A 12,338-nucleotide genomic window follows, 5' to 3' on the forward strand; every position below is an offset into this window, starting at 1 on the left:
TCCAGTTCTCAGGGGGAATGCTTTCAACTTTTCTCCATTCCGTATAATGTTGGCTGTGGGTTTGTCACAGATGGCTTTTATTACAGTTAGGTATGTCCCTTGTATGCTGATTTTGCAGATGGTTTTAATCACAAAGGGATGCTGGATTTTGTCAAATGCTTTTTCAGAGTCTATTGAGATGGTCACATGACCTTTGTTTTTAATTCTGTTTATGTGGTGTATCACATTTATTGACTTGCATATGTTAAAGCAACCCTACATCCCTGGTATGAAACCCACTTGATCATGGTGGATTATCTTTTTGATATGCTGTTGGATTTGATTAGTTAGTATTTTGTTGAGGATTTTTGCATCTATGTTCATTAGGGATATCAGTCTGTAGGTTCCTTTTTATTCGCTATGTCCTTTCCTGCTTTTGGTATTAGGGTAATACTGAATTCATAGAATGATTTAGGGAGGATTCCCTCTTTCTCTGTCTTTTGGAATAGTTTCGTTAGTATTGATACCAATTCTCTGAATGTCTGACAGAATTCAGCTGCGAATGCATCTGGTCCTGAATTTTTTTATTGGCAATTTTTAAATCCTCCCTCCCTCCCTCCCTCCCTCCGTCCCTTCCTTTCTTCCTTCTTTCCTTCCTTCCTTTCTTTTTTTGTGACAGACGTGATTCTCCTGTCTCAGCCTCCTGAGTAGCTGGGATTACAGGTGCATACCACCACACCTGGCTAATTTTTGTAGTCTTAGTAGAGACAGGGTTTCACCGTGTTGGCCAGACTTGTGTTGAACTCCTGGCCTCAAGTGATCCACCCACCTGCGCTTTCCAAAGTGGTGAGATTACAGGCATGAGTCACTGCCCCCAGCCAAGAACCATCTTTTTGTTTCATTTATCTTTTGTCCATTTTTTTGGTTTCAATTTCATTTAGTTCTGCTCTGATCTTTGTTATTTCTTTTCTTCTTCTGGGTTTGGGTTTGGTTTGTTCTTTTTTTCTAGTTCCTTGAGGTGTGAGCTTAGATTGTCTATTTGTGCTCTTTCAGACTTTTTGATGTAGGCATTTAATGCTATGAACTTTCCTCTTAGCACTGCTTTTGCTGTATCCTAGAGGTATTGATAGGTTGTGTCACTATTATTGAGTTCAAAGAATTTTTAAATTTCCATATTGATTTCATTGTTGATCCAAAGATTATTTGGTACCAGGTTATTTAATTTCCATGTATTTGTATAGTTTTGAGGGTTCCTTTTGGAATTAATTTTCAATTTTATTCTACTGTGGTCTGAGAGAATACTTGATATAATTTCAATTTTCTTAAATTTATTGAGACTTGTTTTGTGGCCTGTCATATGGTCTATCTTGGAGAATGTTCCATGTGCTGATAAATAGAATGTATATTGGGCAGTTGTTGGGTAGAATGTTCTGTAAACATCTGTTAAATCCATTTGTTCTAGAGTATAGTTTAATTCCATTATTTCTTTGTTGACTTTCTGTCTTGATAATCTGTTTAGTGCTGCTAGTTGAGTATTGAAGTCCCCCACTATTACTGTATTGCCATCTGTCTCGTTTCTTAGGTCTAGTAGTAATTGTATTATAAATTTGGGAGATCCAGTGTGAGGTGCATGTGTATTTAGAATTGTGATATTTTCCTGTTGGACTAATCTTTTTATGATTATATAATGCCCCTCTTTATTTTTTTAACTGTTGTTGCTTTAAAGTCTGTTTTGTCTGATATAAATAAGAACAGCTACTCCTGCTTACTCTTGGTTTCCATTGGCATGGAATATCTTTTTCCACCCCTTTACCTTAAGTTTATGTGAGTCCATATGTGTGAGCTGAATCTCTTGAAGACAACAGATACTCAGTTTTTGGGATTTTATCCATTCTGCCATTCTCTTGTTTTTTAAGTGGAGCATTTATGCCATTTACCTTCAATGTTAGTATTGAGATGTGAGGTACTGTTCTATTCATCATGCTGATTGTTGCCTGAATACCTTTTTTTTAATTGTGTTACTGTTTTATAGGCCCTGTGACATTTATGTTTTAAGAAGGTTCTATTTTGGTGTATTTCAGGTTTTGTTTCAAGATTTAGAACTCCTTTTAGCATTTTTTGTAGTGCAGGCTTGGTAGTGGTGAATTCTGTCAGCATTTGTTTGTCTGAAAAAGACTTTATCTCTCCTTCATTTATGAAGCTTAGTTTTGCTGGATACAAAATTCTTGGCTGATAATCATTTTGTTTAAGAAGCCTATAGATAGGACCCCAATCCCTTTTGGCTTGCAGGATTTCTGCTGAGAAATATGGTGTTAGTCTGATAGCCTTTCCTTTGTATAATAGGTTACCAGATGCTTTTGCCTCACAACTCTTAAGAGTCTTTCCTTCATCTTAATGTTAGATAACCGTTGACTGTGTGCCTAGATGATGATCTTTTTGTGAGGAACTTACCAGGTGTTCTTTGAGCATCTTATATTTGGATATCTAGATCTCTAGCAAGACCAGGGAAGTTTTCCTCAATTATTTCCTCAAACACATTTTCCAAACTTTTAGATTTCTCTTCTTCCTCAGGAATACTAATTACTCTTATGTTTGGTCATTTAACATAATGCCAGATTTCTTGGAGGCTTTGTTCATTTTTTTTAAAAATTCTTTTTTCTTTACCCTTTTCTGATTGGGTTAACTAGAAAGTCTTATCTTCAAGCTCTGAAGTTCTTTCTTCTACTTGTTGAATTTGATTGCTGAAACTTTCCAGTGTATTTTGCGTTTCTCTAAGTATGTCTTTCATTTTCAGAAGTTGTGATTGTCTTTTCTTTATGATGTCTATTTCTCTGGAGACTTTTTCATCCATATCCTGTGTTGTTTTTAAGGTTTCTTTCAGTTGTTTTTCACCTTTCTCTGGTGCCTCCTTGAGTAGCTTAATAATCAACCTTCTGAATTCTTGATTTGGCAATTCAGAGATTTCTTCTTGGTTTGGATTGCTGGAGAGCTAATGTGACCTTTTGGGGCTGTTATAGAACCTTGTTTTGTCATATTATCAGAATTGTTTTTCTGGTTCCTTCTCTTTTGGGTAGACTGTTTCAGTGGAAAGATCTGGAACTCAAGGGCTGCTGTTCAGATTGTTTTGTCCCATGAGGTGATCCTTTGGATGTGGTACTCTCCTGCTTCCCCTAAGGATGGGGCTTCTTGAGAGCTGGACTGCAGTAATTGTTATTGCCCTTCTGCATCTAGCCACCCAGTGGGGCTAAATGGGCTCCAGGCTGGTATTGGGGAATGCCTGCAAAAAAAGTTCTGTGTTCTGATCCATCTTTAGGTCTCCCAGCCATGGATACCAGAACCTACTCTAGTGGAGGTGGCAGAGGTGTGTAGTGAACTCTGTGGGAGTCCTTGGTTGCAGTTTTGCTTACTGCACTGGTGTTCTTGAATGGTGGTTATGCCAGCAGTGAAATTGTCATGTGGATGGACTCAGGACCTCTGGTTAGCTGGGGTGTTGCAGGCAGTGGAATCAGCTGTTGTTTCCTCCTTCTTTGGAGCATGGTTGTGAGAAACAGGACAAGCTAGATTTCCTAGGCCGACTAAGAATCCCTAAGCCTAGCTGGAAAAGTGACCACATCCACCTTTAAACATGGGGCTTGCAACTTAGCTCACACCAGACCAATCAGGTAGTAAAGAGAGCTCACTAAAATGCTAATTAGGCAAAAACTGGAGGTAAAGAAATAGCCAATCATCTATCACCTGAGAGCACAACGGGAGGAACAATGATTGGGATATAAACCCAGGCATTCGAGCTGGCAATGGCAACCCCCTTTGGGTCCCCTCCCATTTTATGGGAGCTCTGTTTTCACTCTATTAAATCTTGCAACTGCACAATCAGGCTAAAGGCTTGCCATTGTTCATGTACAGCTAAGTGCCCAGGTTCATCCAAATCGAGCTGAAAACTAGTCGCTGGGTTCCACAGTTCTCTTCTGTGACCCATGGCTTCTAATAGAGCTATAACACTCACTGCATGGCCCAAGATTCCATTCCTTGGAATCTGTGAGGCCAAGAACCCCAGGTCAGAGAACAAGAGGCTTGCCGCCATCTTGGAAGTGGCCCGCCACCATCTTGGAAGCTCTAAGAACAAGGACCCCCTAGTAACAGTTGTTCTGTTATGAGTTGCTGTAATGGCTTCAGTTGGTTTGCTTCCAGCCAGGAGGTGGTGTTTTCAAGAGAGCGCCAGCTGAGGCAGTAGAAGTATATAATCTTGCCCTATGTTTGGCAGGATGGGTACTCGGGTTTCTCAGGTGATGGGTAGGGCCATAGGACTCCCAAGAGCGTATGCCTTTTGTCTTCAGCTACCACAGTGAGTAGAGAAAAACCATCAGGTGTGGGCACTGTTAGGTGGGTCTGAGCTCAGGCTCTTCTTGGATGGGGCTTGCTGCCACCACTGTGCGGGGTGGGAGGTGGTTCCCAGGCCAATGGAGTTCTATTCCCAGGGGGATTATGGCTGCCTCTGCTGCATCGTACACGTCACCAGGGAAGTGGGGGAAAGCCAGCAGTGACAGGCCTTACCCAGCTCCTCGTAATCAGCAAGGTCAGTCACGTGCCATGCCATGCCTCTGCAACCACATTGATTTTATATCCAGTCAGCCTGCAATCAGGGCTGAGATCTTGTCCAAGGCTACAATCCTCCCTGTTGAGAAAGCAAGCAGGGCTCTCAGGCTTCTCAGGCTTCTCTGCCTGCCCACTGAGCACTCAGATCTGCAGTATGAGCTTCCTTCACCCTGTGGCCCTCTCTGATTCCGCTGGCTGCCTTTTCTTCCCCAAGGACCTCTGTTAGATAAGTCCAGGAATGGCTTCTTTGCCTTCAGTGGGCACTTAATAAGATGATCATCTAATTTTTTTCCTTTAACCTCAATGTGGTGAATTGCATTGTTAAATATTAAACATTACACTCATGAAATAAATCTAATTGGTGTGATGCATTATCTCATATATGTATTAGTAGACTTAGTTTACTAATGCTCATTTGCATCTCTGCATAAGAAAAATTGGCCTATTTTCTTTTCTTCTATCATTCTTGTCAATATTTGGTATGTAGTATAACAGTAGCATCATAAAATGAGTGGAGTGTTTCATTTTTTTCTCTATTTTTAAATAGTTTGTAAAAGATTGGGTTTGTTTTTGTTTTCTGAACATTTGGTGAAATCTGCTGATAAAATTACCTGGAGCTAGAGTTTTATTTATAGAAAGATTTTAAACTCTTGCTTCAATTACCTTAATTGTATAGGACTATCCAGGTTTTCTGCTTATTTTTGAGCAAATGTTGGTAAGTTATATTTTTCTAGGATATTGCCCATTTCCTCCAAATTTTCATATTTATTGGCAGAAAATTATTCATCATTTTTCTTATCTTTTAAATATCTGCAGCATATGTAGTAATGTCTCCTTTTTTATTCTTTTTTAATTTTTATTTTTTGAGATCAAGTCTTGCTTGTTGCCCAGGCTGGAGTGCAGTGGCATGATCTCGGCTCACAACAACCTCTCCTTCCTGAGTTCAAGCGACTCTCCCACCTCAGCCTCCAGAGTAGTAGCTGGGATTACAGGCATGCATTACCACATCTGGCTAATTTTTGTATTTTTAGCAGAGATGGGGTTTAACCATTTTGGCCAGGCTGGTCTCAAACTCTTGACCTCAGGTGATCCACCTGCCTTGGCCTCCCAAAGTGCTGAGATTACAGGCATGAGCCACCTCATCTGGCCACCATTTTTATTCTGATATTATTTGAGGTCTCTCTCATTTTTAATTTTGACTAGTGTCACTAGAATTTGGTTAATTAACAATTTCAAGGTGCAAATATTTGACTGCGTCAATCTTCTGTATTATACATTTGTTAAACATTTTATTGTTTTTGCCTCTATATTATTTTCTTCTATTAATACTTCCTTTAGACCTATTTTGTTTTGTCAAAATTCTTAAGCTATATAGTAATTTTTTTGTGTTTAGGTTTTCATCTTTTCTAATATAAGCATTTGAGACTTTAAGTTTTCCTTCAAATAGATACTCTAGCTGCATTTTACTGATTTCAATATAAAATATTTTTATTTTCTTCTAGATACACTTTAGTTTCCTTTATGATTTCTTGATTTTGAATTATTTAGAATTGCTTTTTGTAATATCTGTGTGTGTGTGTGTGTGTGTATTTGTTATTGATACCTACCTTAATATCATGTGGTCAAACAATGTGTTGTAAATAATTTCAATCCTGTCAAATTTCTTGAGAATTTCTTCATTCATCGATTCATCCATTCAAAATATTTATTTGGTATCTACACGTGTCATTATCTGTTAAAGAGACTGAGAATTCAACAATGAGTAGAGTTCCTGTCCTTGTAGATTATATTGGGTGAAGCAGACAACAAACAAACAAGATTATTAAAATAATTGAGTATGTTAATGACAGAATGCTAAGAAAAAATACAACAGGGAGACAGATTTTAAAATGTCTTTTAAATTTTTTATTTTAGAAGGATGATGTTAACTGCCCAAGGGGTTCACCTTGCCCGCTGCCTCAACACAGCCAATTCATCAAGACAGGGGAATTGCAATAGTGAAAGAGTAAGTAACACAGAACTGGCTGTGTGAGAGACCAGAGCTTTATTATGACTCAAATCAATCTCCCCAGACATTAAGGGAGCAGAGTTTTTAAGGATAACTTGGTGGGTGGGGGGAAGCTAGTGAGCCAGGAGTACTGATTGGTGAGGGATGAAATGATAGTGAGTCAAAGCTGTCTTCTTGCACTGAGTCATTTCCTGGGCGGGGGCCACAAGATCAGATGAGCCAGTTTATTGATCTGGGTGGTGCCAGCTGATCCATCCATCCTGTGCAGGGTCTGCAAAATATCTCAAGCACTGATCTTAGGAGCAGTTTAGGGAGGGTCAGAATCATGTAACCTCTGGCTGCATGACTCCTAAACCATAATTTCCAACCTTGTGGCTAATGTTAGTCCTACAAAGGCAATCTAGTCCCCAGGCAAGAAGAAGGTCTGCTTTAGGAAAGGGCTGTTATCGTCTTTGTTTAAACTATAAAGTTTCTCCCAAAGTTAGTTCAGCCTACGCCCAGGAATGAACAAGGATAGGTTGGAGGTTAGAAGCAAGATGGAGTTGGTTAAGTTAGATCTCTTTCACTGTCTCAGTCATAATTTTGCAAAGGTGGTTTCAATGGTCAGTTACGACTTAGATGACATGAGAAAAAGTCTTAAGAAGTGAAAGGAGAGCTATGCAAAAATGTAGGGAAAGAACAATTTTAGTGGTCCTGAGGCAAAGACGTTCCTGCTTATTTAGGAAACATTGAGGAGGTCATTATGGTGAGAGCAGAATGACTGAGGGGAAAAACAGAAGATGTGGTCAGAGAGATAATGGGGGACTAGATCCAGTAGGGTCTTGTAATCAGAATAAGGGCCCCCCACAAAGGGGATTCTTCACTTCCTAATCCCCAGAACCTGTGAATATATTACCTCCTATGGCGAAGAGGAATTAAGGTTGCTGATGGATGCTGTTCAACTGATCTGGAAATGAGGTTATTCTGGATTATCTGAGTGGCCCCAGTGTAATCACAAGAATCCTTAAATGTGGAAGGAGGAGTGTCAGAAGGGCTTGGCCCAATGTTGCTGGATTTGAAGATAGAGGAAGGGGACTATGAGCCAAGGAAAGTTGGTGGGCTCAAGAATCTGGAAAAGGTAAGAAAATGATTCTCCTCTGGAACCTCCAGAAAGGAACACAGCCCTGCCCACACCTTGATTTTAGTCTACTGAGAATCATGTTGGACTTCTGACCTCAAGAACTATAACACATTTGTGTTGTGTTATGCCACTAAGTTTGTAGTAATTTGTTACAGCAGCAATAGACAACTAACATAGGCCCTGTGATTTACAGTAAGACTCATCCTGAGTGATACAGGAAGCCATTGGAAGGTCTTAGGCAGACCTGATCTGACTTCTTAGGATCATCGTGGATGCTGTGTTAAGAATAGACTGTAGATGGATTCCTTCCTTCGTGCAGCCTTTGGCTTTACCTTTCTGTATTTTATTCATTTAAGATTATAAAAATACATAAGTTCACATTTTTAATAAATCAAGGTCTCTGACCTGTTTTGTTGCTGGAAGTGAAAGTGTGAACTGCAGTTTAAATTAAACCTCTCTGTAAAACACCTCAGAATTGAAAAATACTGAGGTAACTGCCTATACCCCATATATAAAATCGAGTGAATTAATCTGAAGCATATTACCTTTAATGAAAATTGGTAAAGAAATTTGTCAGAGTATTTGAAAATTATATTCCTTATAAAAATGAAAATACAAAAAATGTTCAGGTGACATATAAAATGCTACTTATGCTATTGCCTTTTTCAAGTCCTAAAAAACATAGTGGTATTATTTTAAATTTGCTATTTGAATTAATTCTGTAGCATTTCATTACAATGTTCCCTGCTCAGAGAGTGACTTTACCTAAAAATAAATTAGGGCTTCAAGAAAAAGAGCTAACTTTTCCCAAAATGAATGAAGATGGGAAACTTTGACAATATTCACAACAGTGATAGGGATTGGGCTATGGGGAGGAGGATGGGTATTGCTGTTTAGCTCCTTGTAAATCCTATCTAGCAAGGGTTGACAGAGGAGTGGGAAGAAAGATACGTAAGAAAGACAGTAAGATATCAATATATCTAGGTTATGAGTTAATCCAGAATTCAAGAGTGTTGTTTTAAAATATTAAGTGGTCTATTTATGTCAACATACAATAAACACTTGTTGGTTTGCTTTCTATCTTACTGTAATGATGCCACTATTTTCTTCTCCATTCCTTTATTATTTTAGAGTTTTTCTTGACATTTTGCAACGGGGGAGGGAGAAAAATTCTTCTAAAATTTTACTTCTAAAAGGACTAAGCTGTGCTCTAGACTATATGCTGTCTCTAAGCAGCTGGGTTAAAATATATACAGAATGAGTTACTGGCTCAAACAAGGATCAAACAGGTTTTTCCTAACTTTAAGAACAATGCTCTTATAAAACACTCCATAGACAAATACAACCAAAACTTAAATGCAATTAACCTTTAATTTATATACATGAATGAAGAGGGATCTGAGGTATTAAAAACTTAAAATAGCTAATTCAAAAGTAAATTATACTTGGCATTGGAAATCCTTATAATTCCCTACATCATTTTTCTTTCTTATGTTCCTCCTAAGCTAATAAGAAAGTTAATTTTCCATTCTTGAATGCAGATAAACTGATTGTGGAAAGAAGTCGTCCAGCATTTTGATGAGTTGAGGAGAGAAGCTTGCCTAGGATTAAAACGTGAACTTTAGAAGTTGACTTATTTTCACGTCATCAATGTTTTTGAGTCAAAGGTGCTATATAGCAGAGTCTTCTACCAGGGTTCCTCATTCTAATCATTCCCCTCTCCATTTCTTTCTTGGTAAGGTAGACCAACTACACCTCCCTCAGAGATGAGGGTGGGGCCAATCTCATCCAAATCTTATAGCTTCTGAGGTGGTGTCTGGGTGTGGTAGTGATGGTGGTAGGGCAGAGGTGGGATAAATCTTTAGGAGGTAAGTACAGTGTTACCCTCAGATAGCTTTAAGACCGTATCATTTACAATTTTTTAAAAGTTGGTCTAGGCTGGGCGCGGTGGCTCACGCCTGTAATCCCAGCACTTTGGGAGGCCAAGGCAGGTGGATCACGAGGTCAGGAGATCGAGACCATCCTGGCTAACACGGTGAAACCCCGTCTCTACTAAAAAAATACAAAAAATTAGCCGGGCGTGGCGGTGCGCGCCTGTAGTCCCAGCTACTCGGAGGCTGAGGCAGGAGAATGGCGTGAACTGGGGAGGCGGAGCTTGCAGTGAGCCGAGATCACGCCACTGCACTCCAGCCTGGGCGAGAGTGAGACTCCGTTCCAAAAAAAAAAAGAAAAAGACTTCATGGTGTGGTAGAAAAAACTATACGGTAAATAAAATCCTGGTTCCAGGTCTCCCTGTTTACATCTGCAATCTCTGAGGTGTCTCTTGATCTTTTTGAGACACAGTATCTTCCTGTGTGAAGACAGGGTCATCATCCGTGCCTTACCCCCCCACCCCCCCCACCCCCCCGGTTTGCTGTGAAGATCAAATCAGATGATAGGTGTGAAAGTACTTTGAAATGTGTAAAGTGTTATACAAATATAACATGTTGTCTGTGTCTTTAGTACTCAGAATACTTAAGGGATTTAAAGAAATCATTCTGTGCTCGTAAAGCAGATTAGGATAAAAGCTGGTGAAACTCATCATTACTAATAAAAAATTACTCAAAGTATATGCCAATGGTACTGTCTCTATGATTTTTTTTTTTAAAAACCACACTTTTTGTTTCCTGGGAGAGTGTCCTTGGAAGCCTCTGTACACAGCACTTGGAGCTTCCAGTACTCCTGATCTGCCTTCTTCTGGTCCACCAGCTACCATCTGCCCCCATGATTCTGGGCAGCTGGATTGCCTCCTTAAATCTGATCATCCTCACTCTCCCTTCAGAAGCCACACTTCTTTTTCTATTGAAAGGGCTCCTCCACTGAACTGTGAGCACTGTCCTCTTAAATGACTCAGTAGCTCTTGTGTGGCAAGGCAGAATTATCCTTAGGTGACAAAGAGGCAGAACTCTTATCTGCTGATTCATGATAGCACAGACGTAGCCCATATGCAATTGGAACTTATTTGGGGTGAGGGGGTCATTTTTTTTGGTTTAACCTTAAACCCGGTGCCTTACAAAGTATAGGTACTTGGTAAATAGTTCTTAAATTGATGTGATAAATACATCAGATAACTTGCTTTATCAGGGCTTTAAGCTCAGATTAGTGGGTTATTTAAAGGATAAATATTCTGTCTCTATATTTATATCTGGGATTATGGTGACATGAAGAATTGCTTCGAGTAGCTCCTATCACTTGACAGCGTCCTTGTTTCTCTTATATTGCTTACTCTTATACCCTGCTTAGGACCAGATTAGACTGCAGGAATATGTACAAGAGACGGTGAGGAATTGAACTGGATGGAAAAAAGGAACACTTGTCCTTACCCTGGAGTTTAAAAGAATGAGAATGAGCCTCGTGATATCATAGTTGGAAATTTAAACTTATTATTAATATGAAAAACTCTACCATCACATCATTTATTTCTTGCCATTAGAGATCTGGTAGGGAATTCTAGCAACTTGGAAGTAGTGAGCAAAGTTGAGGCATCTCTAATTCATAATCAAAATTTATCCTTTCAGGATATTCTTTTAAAAAATTATTAACATTTCTTAACATGTTTCCTTTTTTTACCTTAAAAATATAACATCCACATTTTCAAAAGAGAAGTACATTCATAACTCCACCATCTTGATATTTTAATCTTACATATATCTTCCAATCCTTGTCCAAATGTATGTTTAAAAATATTTTACATTTTTTTTCTGTGCATATTATTTTTGTTTCTGAGTTTCCCTGGGAGTACTGTATTTGCCAGATGAGGGCTCAATTTCTGAATGGCTCTGAGAATCCTAATTTATGCTGCTGTAGAAACTGACCAAAATGGGTTGGCATCCCCTGGGCAGGTATGTCCTCAAATTTAGAAGGCTCCGTTTGGAGGCTGAAGCAGGAAGTGACTATGAGCTGTACAATAACGAGCAGAGTTCAGTGTAAGGCAATAAAGATAGGTTTTATAAGAAAAGATGTAGGTAGATATTTAAGTAAAATAATTTCAGATGCTAGGAAAGTCCTTCTCCCCACCCAACTCAAACAAGAAACAACAAAAAACCCAACTAAACAACCATTACAATAAATGCACCTCTCCCACTAGTTAACATGTATACTAAAGGTCAGTTTAAGAAAGCACTAACGTTTAAGATGGAAAACTTAAAATATTAGTAGTTGACATAAGGTTTACAAAAGGGGCAAGAGAAGACGGCAGTCTCTGATAGGAATGGGGAGTTAGCGGCATGGTACAGCCCCTATCCACTTTTCAAGGAGGAACGGTGAAAAGGTATCCAGGAAACAGCACAAAACCAAAAAACTGTAAAATTAGGAATTCCTAATTTTGCCAGAGTCAGGTTCTTTCAGATTATTTAGGTTTTATAAGAGAGGAGTGAAAATGAAAAAGCCAAATATAAATTATCCGAAAACTGCCACAGGAAAGACTCTTGCAGGCTCAGAAGACGGCTGTGGAAAAGTCATTCCTAGAACTCTCCAGGATGCATCAGGCCGACCACCTGTTTGCGGAGGGGTTTAGAGCAAGGAAGGAGCCCCAACTCCGGGGAGGAGGGCGCCCGCCCCTCGGTTCCCGGAGCCGGTGGAGGCGTGTGGGGAGCGGGC

The 12,338-nt window shown here is 39.3% G+C and overlaps 1 protein-coding gene across 1 annotated transcript in view; it reads left to right on the forward strand.

The window, feature by feature from the left end:
* IGSF11 (immunoglobulin superfamily, member 11) overlaps positions 1 to 12,338 on the forward strand; it is a 206,091-nt gene that overhangs the window by 72,530 nt on the left and 121,223 nt on the right. The window lies entirely within an intron of this gene.

Source organism: Mandrillus leucophaeus, unplaced genomic scaffold (genome assembly GCF_000951045.1).
Source record: "Mandrillus leucophaeus isolate KB7577 unplaced genomic scaffold, Mleu.le_1.0 Scaffold302, whole genome shotgun sequence".
NCBI lineage: Eukaryota > Metazoa > Chordata > Mammalia > Primates > Cercopithecidae > Mandrillus > Mandrillus leucophaeus.